Source organism: Saccopteryx leptura, chromosome X (genome assembly GCF_036850995.1).
Source record: "Saccopteryx leptura isolate mSacLep1 chromosome X, mSacLep1_pri_phased_curated, whole genome shotgun sequence".
NCBI lineage: Eukaryota > Metazoa > Chordata > Mammalia > Chiroptera > Emballonuridae > Saccopteryx > Saccopteryx leptura.
The window spans coordinates 2,917,890-2,932,811 of NC_089516.1; the positions used below are offsets into that span (position 1 = coordinate 2,917,890).

General features: G+C 55.9%; 1 non-coding gene across 1 annotated transcript; it reads right to left on the minus strand.

Moving 5' to 3' along the window:
- Positions 1–6,302: 6,302 nt before the first annotated feature.
- On the minus strand, positions 6,303–6,378 carry TRNAD-GUC (transfer RNA aspartic acid (anticodon GUC)). Its single transcript has one exon. It is a non-coding gene; the product is annotated as a tRNA-Asp (tRNA).
- Positions 6,379–14,922: the final 8,544 nt, after the last annotated feature.

The following is a 14,922-nucleotide window of genomic DNA, read 5'->3' on the forward strand; positions in this document are numbered from 1 at the left end:
CTTTGCTCCAATGGAGCCTTGGCTGCGGGAGGGGAAGAGAGAGACAGAGAGGAAGGAGGGGTGGGGGTGGAGAAGCAAATGGTCGTTTCTCCTATGTGCCCTGGCCGGGAATCGAACCCGGGTCCCCCGCACGCCAGGCTGACGCTCTACCGCTGAGCCAACCGGCCAGGGCCAGTTCTCAACCTTTCTAATGCCGTGACCCCGCAATACAGTTCCTCGTGTTGTGGTGACCCCCAAACCAAAAAATAATTTTGGTGGCTACTTCATCACTGTCATTTTGCTACAGTTATGATTCGGAATGTAAATACCCGATATGCATTATGTATTTTCCGATGGCTTTAGGCGACCCCGCTGGGGTCACGACCCACAGGTTGAGAACCGTTGATCTAAATAGAAGGGGTCACCGTATTCCTGCAGAGACCGCAAGCCGGGCGCAGACGGGATGTGTGATTGGAGAATTGGAAGGGTGTCTGGGGAAAAGGGAGCCGGTCTGTTGGACAGCGGGAGCTGAACACAAGCTGAGAAGGGCTCTTACTCTGAACCTTCCGGGTTATGATACACGAACCTCCTCTGGCCCCCAGCTCTGTGAGCACGTGAGATTCACCGCCACGCTCGTCTCCTGGGTACGCCTTCCCACCCAGGAGCCGATGCTCTGCCCATCTGGGGCCGTGCTCCCAACTGAGCTATTTTTAGCACCTGAGGCGGAGGATCCACCCAGCCGTCCTCAACGCCCAGGACAGATGTGCTCGGAACAATCAAGCCATGGCTGTGGGAAGCTGAGAGAGATGGAGAAAGAGAAGGGGGATGGGTGTGGTGTGGAGAAGCAGATGGGCGCTTCTCCTGTGTGCCCTGACCGTGCATTTTCCTGGCTTACACAGACACACACACACACACACACACACACACATACGCCATGGCCCTGGATACCTGGGCCAGCAAACGTGGGGCTGGGGTCCCCCCTCACGGATACACACGTTGTGCTGAGCCCTAACTGGGGCGCCTTCTGTGGCACATCCCCCCAAAGCGTTCAGTCCGCCTGTGCCCTTCCGTTCACCCCTCACGTGCCCAGACTCCCTGGGCAACCGAGAGCCGTTCTGGCAAACAAGGGACACCATGTAAAAGTGAACACAGAGATTCTCTAAACAAGCTGATGCTCCCTCAGTGGGACTAGGTTTACTAAGAGGGTCGACGCTCAGCATGTTTCACTGGGCTCTTTCCCTTCTGTGTTCCACCCCCTTTTCTTCCCTTCCTGGGATGTGGATGTGATGTCTGGTAGTCCGGCAGCCGTCCTGTAGCCATGAGGCCGACAGCCACGTGATGTGGACGGCGGAGCAGGAAGAGAAATGAAGCTTGGGCAGCTGATGACAGGCTGAACCAGCCCTGCCCACCCTGATCTCGTCTGCTGGTCACCGGTGCGGCTGACGCTTTGATCCGATTGCGACGTGTTTCATTCAGAAGCGTGTGTACTTTGCAGAAACTCGAGGGGGTGACTTACTGCACTTCCACGGTTCCCCTGACTCTGACCCACTGCTCTCATTCCGTGCTAAGAGAGTAACATTAAAAACAAGGCGGCAATGGGCCTGACCTGTGGTGGCGCAGTGGATAAAGCGTTGACCTGGAAATGCTGAGGTCGCCGGTTCGAAACCCTGGGCTTGCCTGGTCAAGGCACATATGGGAGTTGATGCTTCCAGCTCCTCCCCCCTTCTCTCTCTGTCTCTCTCTCTCCCTCTCTCTCTCCTCTCTAAAATGAATAAAAAAAAAACAAAAAAAACAAGGCGACAATGAATGAAATGATCATTTCCATGTCTGCGCAGAGCATTTCCAGGAAAATGAAAGAAGAAAATATACAGGATCCAAAGGAAAGAAAGAAAGAAACACCTACCATTTTGTCATTTCTGTGTTGACAGGAACACAGGCGTAAATTAAAATGCGTCAGCCACGTGCAAGAGGCGAACAGAATCGCCAGGTTTCTCTTGATTTGACTTTTTTTTATTGATAGCGCGCCAGGCGTGCTGTGACGTGAAAAAAAACTTCCTACATCTTGCCGACAAATTAGCGAGTGTGAGAACAGCAGGTTCGTCGATAGGTAGCCGAAAAGTAAGAGAAATCGTTGAAATAATCTTCTCTAGAAAGAAAGTCGTGGTGGCGTACGATGACACGAGGTCTGTGCGTTTAGGACGTACAATTCCCACCCGTACGCATGGGACACGCCGCGCGTGGCTTCGCTTGGGTGTCGGGGCGGCTTTGCGATGACTCGTGTGTGTGTGTGTGTGTTTGTGTGTGTGTGTGTGTGTGTGTATATGTGTGAGACTTCCTGGGACGCAGAATGACACGGCGTTGCCCTTAAAGAGTTCTCGGGCGGCGCGAGGACTGCAAGTATAGAAAGCCACCTGGCCGCTTGTCTCGTGACCACTGTCCTGAGTGGACAATGTCACATAAAGTGAAGAAAGGTCCCTAAAGACGATGGTGGCTTAGGTGTCACAGACAAACACAGAGAGAAGACACACAGAAGGTGCGTCCCCTGAGTGGGCTCCCGCATTCCACAAGGATCATTCCTGAAGGGGGGACCGCCATCCCCACGGTCGGACCGCTGTCCCCCTATTTGTAACCAGCGTCACAGCGAGACCTTCCGTCAGGACCATTTTCTGTCCTCTGCCGGGCCTACCGAGGGCCCGTGAATCACGAATGAGGCCGGAGACAGCAGCCTGATCCGTCCGGCATTGACTCCCCTTCGAGTCTCTAACGTCCTTCAGACGGCTCTGTGCCGACAGGCAGTCAACTGAATGCACACAGAAGGGAGATGGCGCCGCGGGGAGAGAGACGGGAGTAGAAAACATGCAGCCCCTTCTGAATGCCACAAGCACTAACCGCTCCTTCCAGTCAGAGGCAGGTGAAGGTCGGCGGAGGCCCCGGGCGCAGAAGAAAATATTGGGCCCCTTAAAAAAAGAGAGAGAGGCCCTGGCCAGTTGGCTCAGTGGTAGAGCGTTGGCCTGGCATGCGGAAGGCCCGAGTTCAATTCCCGGCCAGGGCACACAGGAGAAGCGCCCATCTGCTTCTCCACCCCTCCCCCCCTCCTTCCTCTCTGTCTCTCTCTTTCCCTCCTGCAGCCAAGGCTCCATTTAAGCAAAGTTGGCCCGGGCGCTGAGGATGGCTCTGTGGCCTCTGCCTCAGGCGATAGAATGGCTGTGGATGCAACAGAGCAATGCCCCAGATATGCCGGGTGGTTCCCGGTCAGGTGCATGCAGGAGTCTGTCTGACTGCCTCCCCGTTTCCAGCTTCAGAAAAATACAAAAATAAAAAAAAATTGATTTTATAGAGTGAGAAAGGCAAGAGACAGAGAGAGAGAGAGAGAGAAACGTTGATTTGTCGCTCCACATATTCACACGTTGATTGCTTGATTCTTGCAGGTGCCCTGACTGGGGATTGAACCTGCAACCTTGGTGTGTCAGGAGGATGCTTTAGCCGACTGAGCTACCCAGCCAGGGCAAGACAATCCGTGGTGCTTTAGAACGCAGTTGACGTTCTGCACAGAGCTACGCCCAATCCTGAATCCTTCAGACAAACTCCGCGCCTGTCTCTGCCCCCTCCTCCCCGCCCGCCGACAGCCAGGCGGCAGCGTGCTGTGGAATGACACCGTCTACAAACACAACTGAGAAGCACCCCGAGGCAGCCGGGATCTCTCCCCTGAAGACTGTTCTCCTTTCTTTATTTTTATCTTTAAATAATTCCATGAAAACGCACCCAACACCCGGCTCATGTCTACTTCGGTTTCATGAACGCCAGCCCCTTCTCCCGTCCCGTCCGCAAACAGGTGCTGAAAATGCAGGAAGCTATCTCAGTCCTTCCCGAACGGCCGTTTGTCCCTTGGCGAAGTCGCTCTGTCACACGCGCGCGGTGCTGCCGAGAGTGGAACTCGAACTCGTCCCGACAGCCTGTCTGTGTTTGCTACAGAGCAACCTGGCGGTACCAGCCACGGGGACGCGGGGGCGTCCGCCCCTGGGCTTGGCTGACCTCACAAGGGCAACGCCTCATTCTCTCTGACAGGAAGTCTCCACCCCCTCTGACACCATGTTTTGTTTTTGGTGACGAGCACCATGTTTGTGTGTTTCTCTGTTGTGTTTTGTTGTTTCCCCACAGCTGGTCCTGGCCGTAAAGCACGAATGGGTACTAAGAAAACACATCTTGGCCCCGTCCAGTTGCACTAGCCGTAGAGCGTACGCCTGGCGGGTGGAAGTCCCGGGTTCGATTCCCGGTCATTTGCACACAGGAGGAGCGCCCATCTGCTTCTCCACCCCTCCCCCTTGCATCTCTCTCTCTGTCTGTCTGTCTCTCATCTCCTCCCACAGTCATGGCTCTACTGGAGTAAGTTGGCCCTCGGCCCTGAGGATGGCTCCATGGCATCCGCTTCCGGTGCTAAAATAGTTCATTTGCTGGGCAACAGAACAGCATCCCCGGATGGGCGGAGCATCGCCCCCAAGTGGGTTTTCTGGGTGGATCCCATAGAGGCCCATGCAGGAGTCTCTGTCTCTCCCACCTCTTACCCTCTCACCTGAAAGGAAGGAGGACAGAAGAAAGAAAGGAAGGGAGGGAGGGAGGGAGGGAGAGAAGGAAGGAAGGAAGGGAGGGAGGGAGGGAGGGAGGGAGGAACGGAGGAAGGGAGGAAGGGAGGAAGAGGAAGGGAAGGGAAGGGAGGGAGGGAGGGAGGAAAGGGAGGAAGGAAGGAAGGGAGGGAGGGAGGGAGGGAGGGAGGGAGGAAGGGAGGGAGGGAGGAAGGAGAAGGGAAGGGAAGGGAGGAAGAGAGGAAGGGAGGAAGGAAGGAAGGAAGGAAGGAAGGAAGGAAGGAAGGAAGGAAGGGAGGAAGGAGAAGGGAAGGGAAGGGAGGAAGGGAGGGAGGAAGGAAGGAAGGAAGGAAGGAAGGAAGGAAGGAAGGAAGGAAGGAAGGAAGGAGAAGGGAAGGGAGGAAAGGAGGAAGGGAGGAAGGAAGGAAGAAAGGAAAGAAGGAAGGAAATGCATCTTCACAGCGCCCCCAGCTGTAGACAGAACTGAAATGACAGCGTGTGAGCCACTGGGCAACACCGCTAGGCAACGGTGTCTTGCTACGAGGTCTTGAGTGCATGACGTGGAGACACTGGGGACATGACCCCCTCGGCTCAAAAAAGGTGTCATGCTCCTTCCCAGAGAAATGGGCCACCATGAGCGGTGACACTTGCAGCTGGGACCCTCCGTATGTCCCATGCACGGAATCCTAGGCACCCTTGGGCTGGATCCTAATGAGCTGTCCATGTCACCCTGCGGGCGCCCACAGACAGGACCCAGTTGGGTAATTTCTGGGTGAGGGGGACGGGGCCAAAGCCAGGCTGACGCTGGCCGGGCAGGGAGGGGGGAGACAAGGGCTATGGGCCTGAACGCTGGAGCTTGAGCTGCCGTTAGAAGCAAACCTGTCTAACGCTCAGGGGACGATCGGGTAGATTTGTCAGAAAACCCCTGGGTGGAAGGGAATGGAGCCAATAGAGGGGTGGCTTTGGCTCTCTAGGTGTCTGACCCCAATTGCTACTGAGAAAGTCCACGTAATTGAGAAAACAGAACAGATGTAGCAGTCTCATGGCAGGGGGGGGGGCTGCCCTGAGTTCTGAGGGTGCCCGGGTGGAACCAGGGGACCCCACGGCCCTCTGGAGCGGCAGCCAGGAGAGCCACCCAGCGCCCACCAGGTAAGGAACCTCCCTCTGCAGTCTGTCCTCGACCCCACCGGCTGCAGCCAGCAGGTAGGAATCTCCGTCCAGTTAAAAACCCCTCGGACGTGGAAAACGCCAGCTTCAAGAGACTTCAATGCGTGCGGGTGTCACGCCCCGGAGCTCCGAAATGAGTCAACATGCCTTCGTCACTTATCTCGGTGAACACCTTGGGCGGGCTGCCTCCTCTTTAATTAAATGTGTGCATTCGCAGAAATGCACATGTGTGGGTGTGAGCCGACGCATGCACAGTGCAGAAGAAGTTCTTTTTTTTTTTTTTTTTTTTTGTATTTTTCTGAAGCTGGAAACAGGGAGAGACAGTCAGACAGACTCCCGCATGCGCCCGACCAGGATCCACCCGGCACGCCCACCAGGGGGCGACGCTCTGCCCCTCCGGGGCATCGCTCTGCCGTGACCAGAGCCACTCTAGCACCTGGGGCAGAGGCCAAGGAGCCATCCCCAGTGCCCGGGCCATCTTTGCTCCAATGGAGCCTTGGCTGCGGGAGGGGAAGAGAGAGACAGAGAGGAAGGAGAGGGGGAGGGGTGGAGAAGCAGATGGGCGCTTCTCCTATGTGCCCTGGCCGGGAATCGAACCCGGGACTTCTGCACGACAGGCCGACGCTCTACCACTGAGCCAACCGGCCAGGGCCCAGAATAAGTTCTTCAAGGGGACGTGGGTCCCCGGCGTGGCGACAGGGTAGGGACTGAATCGTGCACGCAGAGAGCGCAGGTGCAGGGAAGGCCCAGAGGTGCACGGGCTCAGGGCGAGGCAGCATTGGATGGACAGGTAGTTCCCGCCCAGGGACCTTCTCCCAACACTCCTCGGGTCAGGCATGTGTCCCTGCAGCCCCTGCTTGGACGGGACGATGTCCACGTGCATGCCTGTCTCCCGTTCCGCGGCCTTCTTGGACACTCACACCCCATCGCTGTGTCTGTGAACCATCCTCCTTGCTCTCCGTGGAGTTGAACATTTGTTGCCATGGCAGCACTAGGGACAGACGGACAGGATCAAGGCTCGCAGAGGAGAGCGAGCTGCCCGCTCCGGGCCAAGGTTTGCAGGAATCGTGTCGCCTTCACAGCCGCCTTTGAGAGGCAATCTCTCCCTCTTTATTTTTATGTCCACGGATCATACCCACCAAAGCGGAGAGGTGACCACAAAACCTTCATGCAAATGTCACATTTGACTTTCAAATTCCTAAGCAATTATCCGTTATGTCCCAGAAAACGGGCAATAACTTTTTTTTCCTTTTTTTTTTTTTTTAAAGACAAGCCTATTATGGGTAAGCACTTCGAGGGACCGATTGTAATGACTGCCCGAGTTCTCTCTCCGCCAACTCCTGGGTCCTCCTGCTTCCTGCAAAGCACGGCGACGCTTCATCCCGAGGTTGCGACCCCCGTTTTAAGGCCTCGGTGGAAATCTTTTCCGTTTCGGGACGAGGAGGAAACCCCATTTCTTTTCCACAAAGGGGAGAGAGATTTTTCTTCTTATCAGCAGCCATGGTGACCAAGAGCTGGGGGGGGGGGGTGCATGTGTTAACTGTCTGTGGGAGGTTTCCTGGTGAGGGGGCAGGGGAAAAAGCCACAGTATTGGAAGAAATAATCTTACTTTTGTGTGTGTGTGTGGCAGAGTCAGAAAGAAGGACAGACAGGAAGGGAGAGAGATGAGAAACATCAATTTTTCGTTGTGGCTCCTTAGTTGTTCATTGATTGCTTTCTCATAGGTGCCTTGACCGTGGGCCTTCAGCAGACCGAGTGACCCCTCGCTCCAGCCAGCGACCTTGGGTCCAAGCTGGTGAGCTTTGCTCAAACCAGATGTGCCCGCGCTCAAGCTGGTGACCTCAGGGTCTCGAACCTGGGTCCTTCCGCATCCCAGTCGGACGCTCTATCCACTGTGCCACCACCTGGTCAGGCGAGTTTTTGTGTTGAAATGTGAGTGGTTCAGAGAGGAGAGGACCACGTGCTTGGACGCGACAATCAAGTCAGTGGTCAGAGACACATGGGAGGGGTCAGTGGTCAGAGGTACATGGAAGGGGAAATTGCAATGTCCCTTCGTATGGGGGGTCTTCCTTCTCAAAGGTTGCTGGCTTGAGCAAGGGGTCACTCGGTCTGCTGAAGGCCCACGGTCAAGGCACATGTGAGAAAGCAATCAATGAGCAACTAAGGAGCCAGCAACCTCGGGGTCTCGAACCTGGGTCCTCCGCGTCCCAGTCCGACACTCTGTCCACTGCGCCGCCGCCTGGTCAGGCAATAATCTCACATTTTGAGATGAGTTTGCACCTTGCAAAGGCTACTCCAGGGAAAGAACTCAAGACTTGCAGGTGGCGGCCCCCCAAGGAGGAAGGCCCAGTTTTCCAGATGAAGAGGAGGCGGCTGCTTTAAGGTCATTTGTCCAGTGGGGCCACTTGGACGCAGGGTCACCCAAGTCCAGAAGTACGCCGCTGGCAAAAAAAAACGAGGGGATATTGCCACATGCGCTTTCCAGGTCAGGGACGACGGTGCAGCTGCTGCCGTCCTTCAACTCTTGCACCGCGCACTGTGTCACCCGTGCAATAAAAGTGGGCTTTGCACCCCGTTTGCACCATTGAGCAACTTTCTTTGACTTGTCGTTGGCTTTCCTGATGTTCTCCTTTCATTAATAAAAAATATCAATTGCTTCTTTAAATGTAATGGCTTCAGATGCATTTTGAAATCGCCCCTCATTTTGGTGCCAGGTCTGTTGTATCTGTACGTTCTGACACGTGGGCAGGAGGGGTTCTTAGGCAAGCGACCTGCCCCCCATGTCTCCTTCCAGCAGGAGGTTGTCAGGGTCCCGCTCTGGGCCAGGGGCTCCCTCCCACATGGCCTTGAGGAGCTTTTCCGCCATGCCATCCGGGGCAGGTATCCCTGCCCTCAGTGAGACCAGAGGGAGCAAGGACAGTGCCAGCGGAGGTCCTCCCAGGGCAAGCGTCCTCCTGCAGGTGACAAGGGGTGGGACTGTGGTTGCTGCGTGAGGGCGGGGCTGGACTGTGATTGGTGCATGAGGACAGGGATGGACTGTGATTGGTGCGTGAGGACAGGGGATGGACTGTGATTGGTGAGTGAGGACAGGGGATGGACTGTGATTGGTGTGTGAGGACGGGGATGGACTGATTGGTGCGTGAGAAAGGGGATGGACTGTGATTGGTGCATGAGGATGAGGATGGACTGTGATTGGTGTGTGAGAACAGGGATGGACTGTGATTGGTGCGTGAGGACAGGGGATGCACTGTGATTGGTGAGGACAAGGATGGACTCTGGTGCATGAGGACAGGGTAAACTGTGATTGGTGAGTAAGGATGGCGGAGGGGCTATGATTGAGGCGTTAGGATGGGGATGGACTGTGATTGGTGTGTGAGGAAGGGGATGGACTCTGGAGAATGAGGATGGGTATGGACTGTGATTGAGATGTGAGGAAGGAGATGCACTGTGATTGGTGTGTGAGGAAGGAAATGTACTGTGATTGGTGTGTGAGGACGGGGACAGACTGTGTGATTGGTGCGTGAGGAAGGAGATGCACTGTGATTGGTTTGTGAGGATGGGATGGGCTCTGATTGGTGTATGAGGAAGGGGATGAACTCTGATTGGTGAGTGAGGATGGGGACAGACTGTGTGATTGGTGCGTGAGGAAGGACATGCACTGTGATTGGTGCGTGAGAAAGGGAATGGACTGTGGTGTGTGAGGACGAGGATGGACTGTGATTGGTGAGTAAGGATGGGGGATGGACTGTGATTGAGGCGTGAGGACGAGGATAGACTGTGATTGGTGAGTAAGAATGGGGATGGATGGTGATTGGTTCATGAGAATGGAAGTGGGATTGTGGTTGGTGAGTGAAGACGAGTATGGGCTGTCACTGGTGAGTGAGGACAGGGATAGACTGTGACTGGTGCTTGAGGACGGGGTAGACTCTGATTGGTGCATGAGGCCTGGGGGTGGGACTGTGGTTGGTGTGGAGAACAGATATAGACTGTGATTGGTGAGTGAGGACGGGGATGGAGTGTGATTGGTGATTGAGGAACGAAATGGACTGTGATTGGCCAGTGAGGACAGGGGGTGGGATTGTGGTTGGTGCAACGGGGATAGCCTATGATTGGTACGTGAGGCCTGGGGGTGAAACTATGGTTGTTGCGTGAGGATGGGGATGGACTCTGGTCCATTAGGACGGGAGGTGGGACTGTGGTTGGTGCGGGAGGATGGGGATTGACTGTGATTGGTGAATGAGGACGAGGATGGACTGTGGTTGGTGCATGAGGATGGTATAAGGAGTGTGATTGGTGCGCAGGGATGGGGATGGACTGTGATTGGTGCAGGCTGACTGGGGGTGGGACTGTAGTAGGTGCACGAGGACGGGATGGACTGTGGCCAATGAGTGTGGACGGGATCGATTGTGGTTGGTTCACAAGAAAAGAGGTGGGACTGAGGTTGGTGCATGAAGATGGGGATAGACTGTGATTGGTGAACGAGGACAGGGGTGAAATGTGATTGGTGCATGCGGACTGGGGATGGACTATGATTGGTGCATGCGGGCTGGGGGTGGGCCTGGTAAGCAACCGCCCCCCATGTCTCCTTCCATCAGGAGGTTGTCAAGGTCCGACTCTGGGCATGGTGGGTGGGGGGCTCCCATGTGGCCTTCCTGGAAGAGGTGGCGGTGGGAGGGGTCTGTACCCTCCCACCAGGCCTGGGCTGACTGCTCAGCTGAACTGGGACTGGCCGAAACTCTGGGCCGGTTCTTCCCTCAGGGAAGGGGGGCTTTCTCCACCATCGGGGGCAAGTATCCCTGTCCTCAGTGAGACGGGAGGGAGCAAGGCCTGTGCTGGCTGGGTTCCTGCCACGGCATCTGTCTTCCTGCAGGTGACAAGGGGTGGGACTGTGGTTGCTGCGTGACGGCGGGGATGGACTGTGATTGGTGAGTGAGGAAGGGGATGGACTGTGATTGGTGCGTGAGGACGAGGATGGACTGTGATTGGTGAGGACAAGGATGGACTCTGGTGCATGAGGATGGAATACACTGTGATTGGTGAGTAAGGACGGGGGAGGGGCTATGATTGAGGCGTTAGGATGGGGATGAACTGTGATTGGTGCGTGAGGACGGGGATGGACTGTGGTTGGTGCATGAGGATGGGGATGGACTATGATTGGTGCGTGAGGATGGGGATGGACTGTGGTTGGTGCATAGGGATGGGGATGGACTATGATTGGTGTGTGAGGATGGGGATGGACTGTGATTGAGTTGTGAAGACGGGATGAACTGTGATTGGTGTGTGAGGACGGGGATGGACTGTGATTGGTGAGTGGGGATGGGGATGGACTGTGATTGGTGAGTGAGGATGGGGATGGACTGTGATTGGTGTGTGAGGATGGGGCTGGACTGTGACTGGTGTGTGAGGAAGGGGATGGACTCTGGTGAATGAGGACGGGTATGGCCTGTGATTGAGATGTGAGGAAGGAGATGCACTGTGATTGGTGTGTGAGGAAGGAAATGCAGTGATTGGTGCGTGAGGACAGGGACGGACTGTGTGATTGTTGCGTGAGGAAGGAGATGCACTGTGATTGGTTTGTGAGGACGGGATGGGCTCTGATTGGTGCATGAGGAAGGGGATGAACTCTGATTGGTGAGTGAGGACGGGGACAGACTGTGTGATTGGTGCGTGAGGAAGGACATGCACTGTGATTGGTATGTGAGGATGGGGATGGACTGTGATTGGTGTGTGAGGATGGGGATGGACTGTGATTGGTGTGTGAGGACGGGGATGGACTGTGATTGGTTCGTTAGGACTGGAGGTGGGACTGTGGTCAGTGCAGGTGCACGAGGACGGGGATAGATTGTGGTTGGTTCATGAGAATGGAAGTGGGACTGTGGTTGGTGCCTGACGACGGGAATGGAATGTGACTGGTGAATGAGGATGGGGATGGATTGTGGTTGGTGATTGAGGATGGGAATGAACTGTGATTGGTGTGTGAGAATTGAGGGAAGGACTGTAGTTGGTGCACGAGGATGAGGGTGGACTGTGATTGGCTTGAGTAAGGCTGTGGATGGATTGTGGTTGGTTCTTGATAATAAAGGTGGAACTGTGGTTGGTGAGTGAGGACGGGCATGGGCTGTGATTGGTGAGTGAGGACAGGGATAGACTGTGACTGGTGCTTGAGGACTGGGGGGTGGGACTGAGGCTGGTGCATGAGGACGGAGATGGACTGTGATTGATGCATGAAATGGGGTAGACTCTGATTAGTGCATGAGACCTGGGGGTGGGGCTGTGGTTGGTGTGTGAGAACAGAGATAGACTGTGATTGGTGAGTGAGGACGAGGATGGACTGTGTGATTGGTGCGTGAGGAAGGAGATGCACTGTGATTGGTGAGTGAGGACAGAGATAGACTATGACTGGTGCTTGAGGACTGGGGGGTGGGACTGAGGCTGGTGCATGAGGACGGAGATGGACAGTGATTGATGCATGAAATGGGGTAGACTCTGATTAGTGCATGAGACCTGGGGGTGGGGCTGTGGTTGGTGTGTGAGAACAGAGATAGACTGTGATTGGTGAGTGAGGACGGGGATGGAGTGTGATTGGTGATTGAGGAACGGAATGGACTGTGATTAGTCAGTGAGGACTGGGAGTGGGAGTGTGGTTAGTGCACAAGGTGAAACTATGGTTGTTGCGTGAAGACAGGGATGGATTCTGATTCGTTAGGACAGGAGGTGGAACTGTGGTTGGTGCGGGAGGTTGGGGATGGAATGTGATTGATGAGGAGAGGGATGGAATGTAATAGGGGCATACGGACTGAGGGTGTTAGTGTAGTTGGTACACGAGGACGGGGATGGACTGTAATTGGTGAGTGAGGACGAGGATTGACTGTGGTTGGTTCATAAGAATGAGGGTGGGACTGTGGTTGGTATGTGAAGACGGGGTAGACTGTGATTGATGAGGACAGGGATGGAATGTGATTGGTGTATGAGGTCTGGGGGTGGGATTGTGGTCGGTGCATGAGGATGGTGGTAGGAGCGTGATTGGTGCGCGGGGAAGGAGATGGACTGTGATTGGTGCATGCCGACTGGGGGTGGGACTGTAGTAGGTGCACGAGGATGGGGACGGACTGTTATCAATGAGTGTGGATGGGTTGGATTGTGGTTGGTTCACAAGAAGGGAGGTGGGACTGAGGTTGGTGTGTGAAGACGGGGATAGACTGTGATTGGTGAATGAGGACAGGGGTGAAATGTGGTGCATGTGGACTGGGGATGGACTATGACTGGTGCATGCGGGCTGGGGGTGGGCCTGGCAAGCAACCGCCCCCCCACCCCCGTCCATATCTCCTTCCATCAGGAGGTTGTCAGGGTCCGGCTCTGGGCATGGTGGGTGGGGGGCTCCCATGTGGCCTTCCTGGAGGAGGAGGCGGGGGCTGGGGTCTGTACCCTCCCACCAGGCCCGGGCTGACTGCTCAGCCGGACTGGGACTGGCCGAAACTCTGGACTGGTTATTCCCTCAGGGAAGGGGGGCTTTCTCCACCATTGGGGGCAAGTATCCCTGTCCTCAGTGAGACAGGAGGGAGCGAGGCCTGTGCTGGCTGGGGTCCTCCCACGGCACCTGTCTTCCTGCAGGTGACAAGGGGTGGGACTGTGGTTGCTGCTTGACGGCGGGGATGGACTGTGATTGGTGAGTGAGGAAGGGGATGGACTGTAATTGATACGTGAGGACGAGGATGGACTGTGATTGGTGAGTGAGGACGGGGATGGACTGTGATTGGTGAATGAGGAAGGGGATGGACTGTGATTGGTGCGTGAGGACGGGGGATGGACTGTGATTGGTGCGTGAGGACGGGGATGGACTGTGATTGGTGCGTGAGGACGGGGATGGAGTGCGTTTGAGGAGTGAAATGGGGATGAACTGATTGGTGCGTGAGGATGGGGATGGACTATGATTGGTGTGTGAGGATGGGGATGGACTGTGATTGAGTTGTGAAGACGGGATGAACTGTGATTGGTGTGTGAGGACGGGGATGGACTGTGATTGGTGAGTGGGGATGGGGATGGACTGTGATTGGTGAGTGGCCTGAGGGAGGACGAGGATGGACTCTGGTTCGTGGGACTGTGATTGGTACGGGAGGAGGGAGATGGAGTGTGGTTGGCGAATGAGGACAGGGATAGACTGTGATTGGTGCAAGACGCCTAGAGGTGGGGCTGTGATTGGTATGTGAGGATGGCGATGGACTGTGATTGATGAGGAGAGGGATGGAATGTGATAGGGGCATGCGGACTGGGGGTGTGAGTGTGGTTGGTACACGAGGACGGGGATGGACTGTGAATGGTGAGTGAGGACGAGGATTGACTGTGGTTGGTTCATAAGAATGAGGGTGGGACTGTGGTTGGTATGTGAAGATGGGGTAGACTGTGATTGATGAGGACAGGGATGGAATGTGATTGGTGTATGAGGACTGGGGGTGGGGCTGTGGTCGGTGCATGAGGATGGTGGTAGGAATGTGATTGGTGCGAGGGGATGGGCTTGGACTGTGATTGGTGCATGCCGACTGGGGGTGGGACTGTAGTAGGTGCACGAGGACGGGGATGGACTGTGATCAATGAGTGAGGACGGGATGGATTGTGGTTGGTTCATGAGAAAGGAGATGGGACTGAGGTTGGTGCATGAAGATAGGGATAGATTGTGATTAGTGAGGACAGGGGTGGCCTGTGATTGGTGAGGACAGGGGTGAAGTGTGATTGGTGCATGCGGACTGAGGGTGGACTGCGATTGGTGCACACAGGTTGGGGGCGGTTCTGGCCTCCAGAGATATGCAGGCGTAGTGTCTATGGTGGTGGCGGCACCCAGGCTGGAGAGCAGCCGTGGCCACAGCGCCACACCGACACCGGCTGCCCCCTGCCCTCGGGTGGCCTTTGCGGCGGGCAGTGCCTGCAGACGCTGCGGAACGTGAGCTCGGCTTGTCCGCGCGCGACCCAGACGCTGGTGACCCAGCGCGCATGCGCGTGGCCGGTGTGAGGCTCTGAGCGCGCAGGCGCAGTTCCGGCCGAGGGAGCGCGGCCTGGACGTCCTGCAGAGCACGTGCTGACACTGGTCCCGGACACGGGGCTCAGGGCTCCGGCTGCAGGGAGGGCAGCATTGCCGAGCCCTCCCGGAGGTTGCTTAGGGTCAGCGGCGCTCGGGAGGGCGCTGTCTGCTGGCACTGACCCG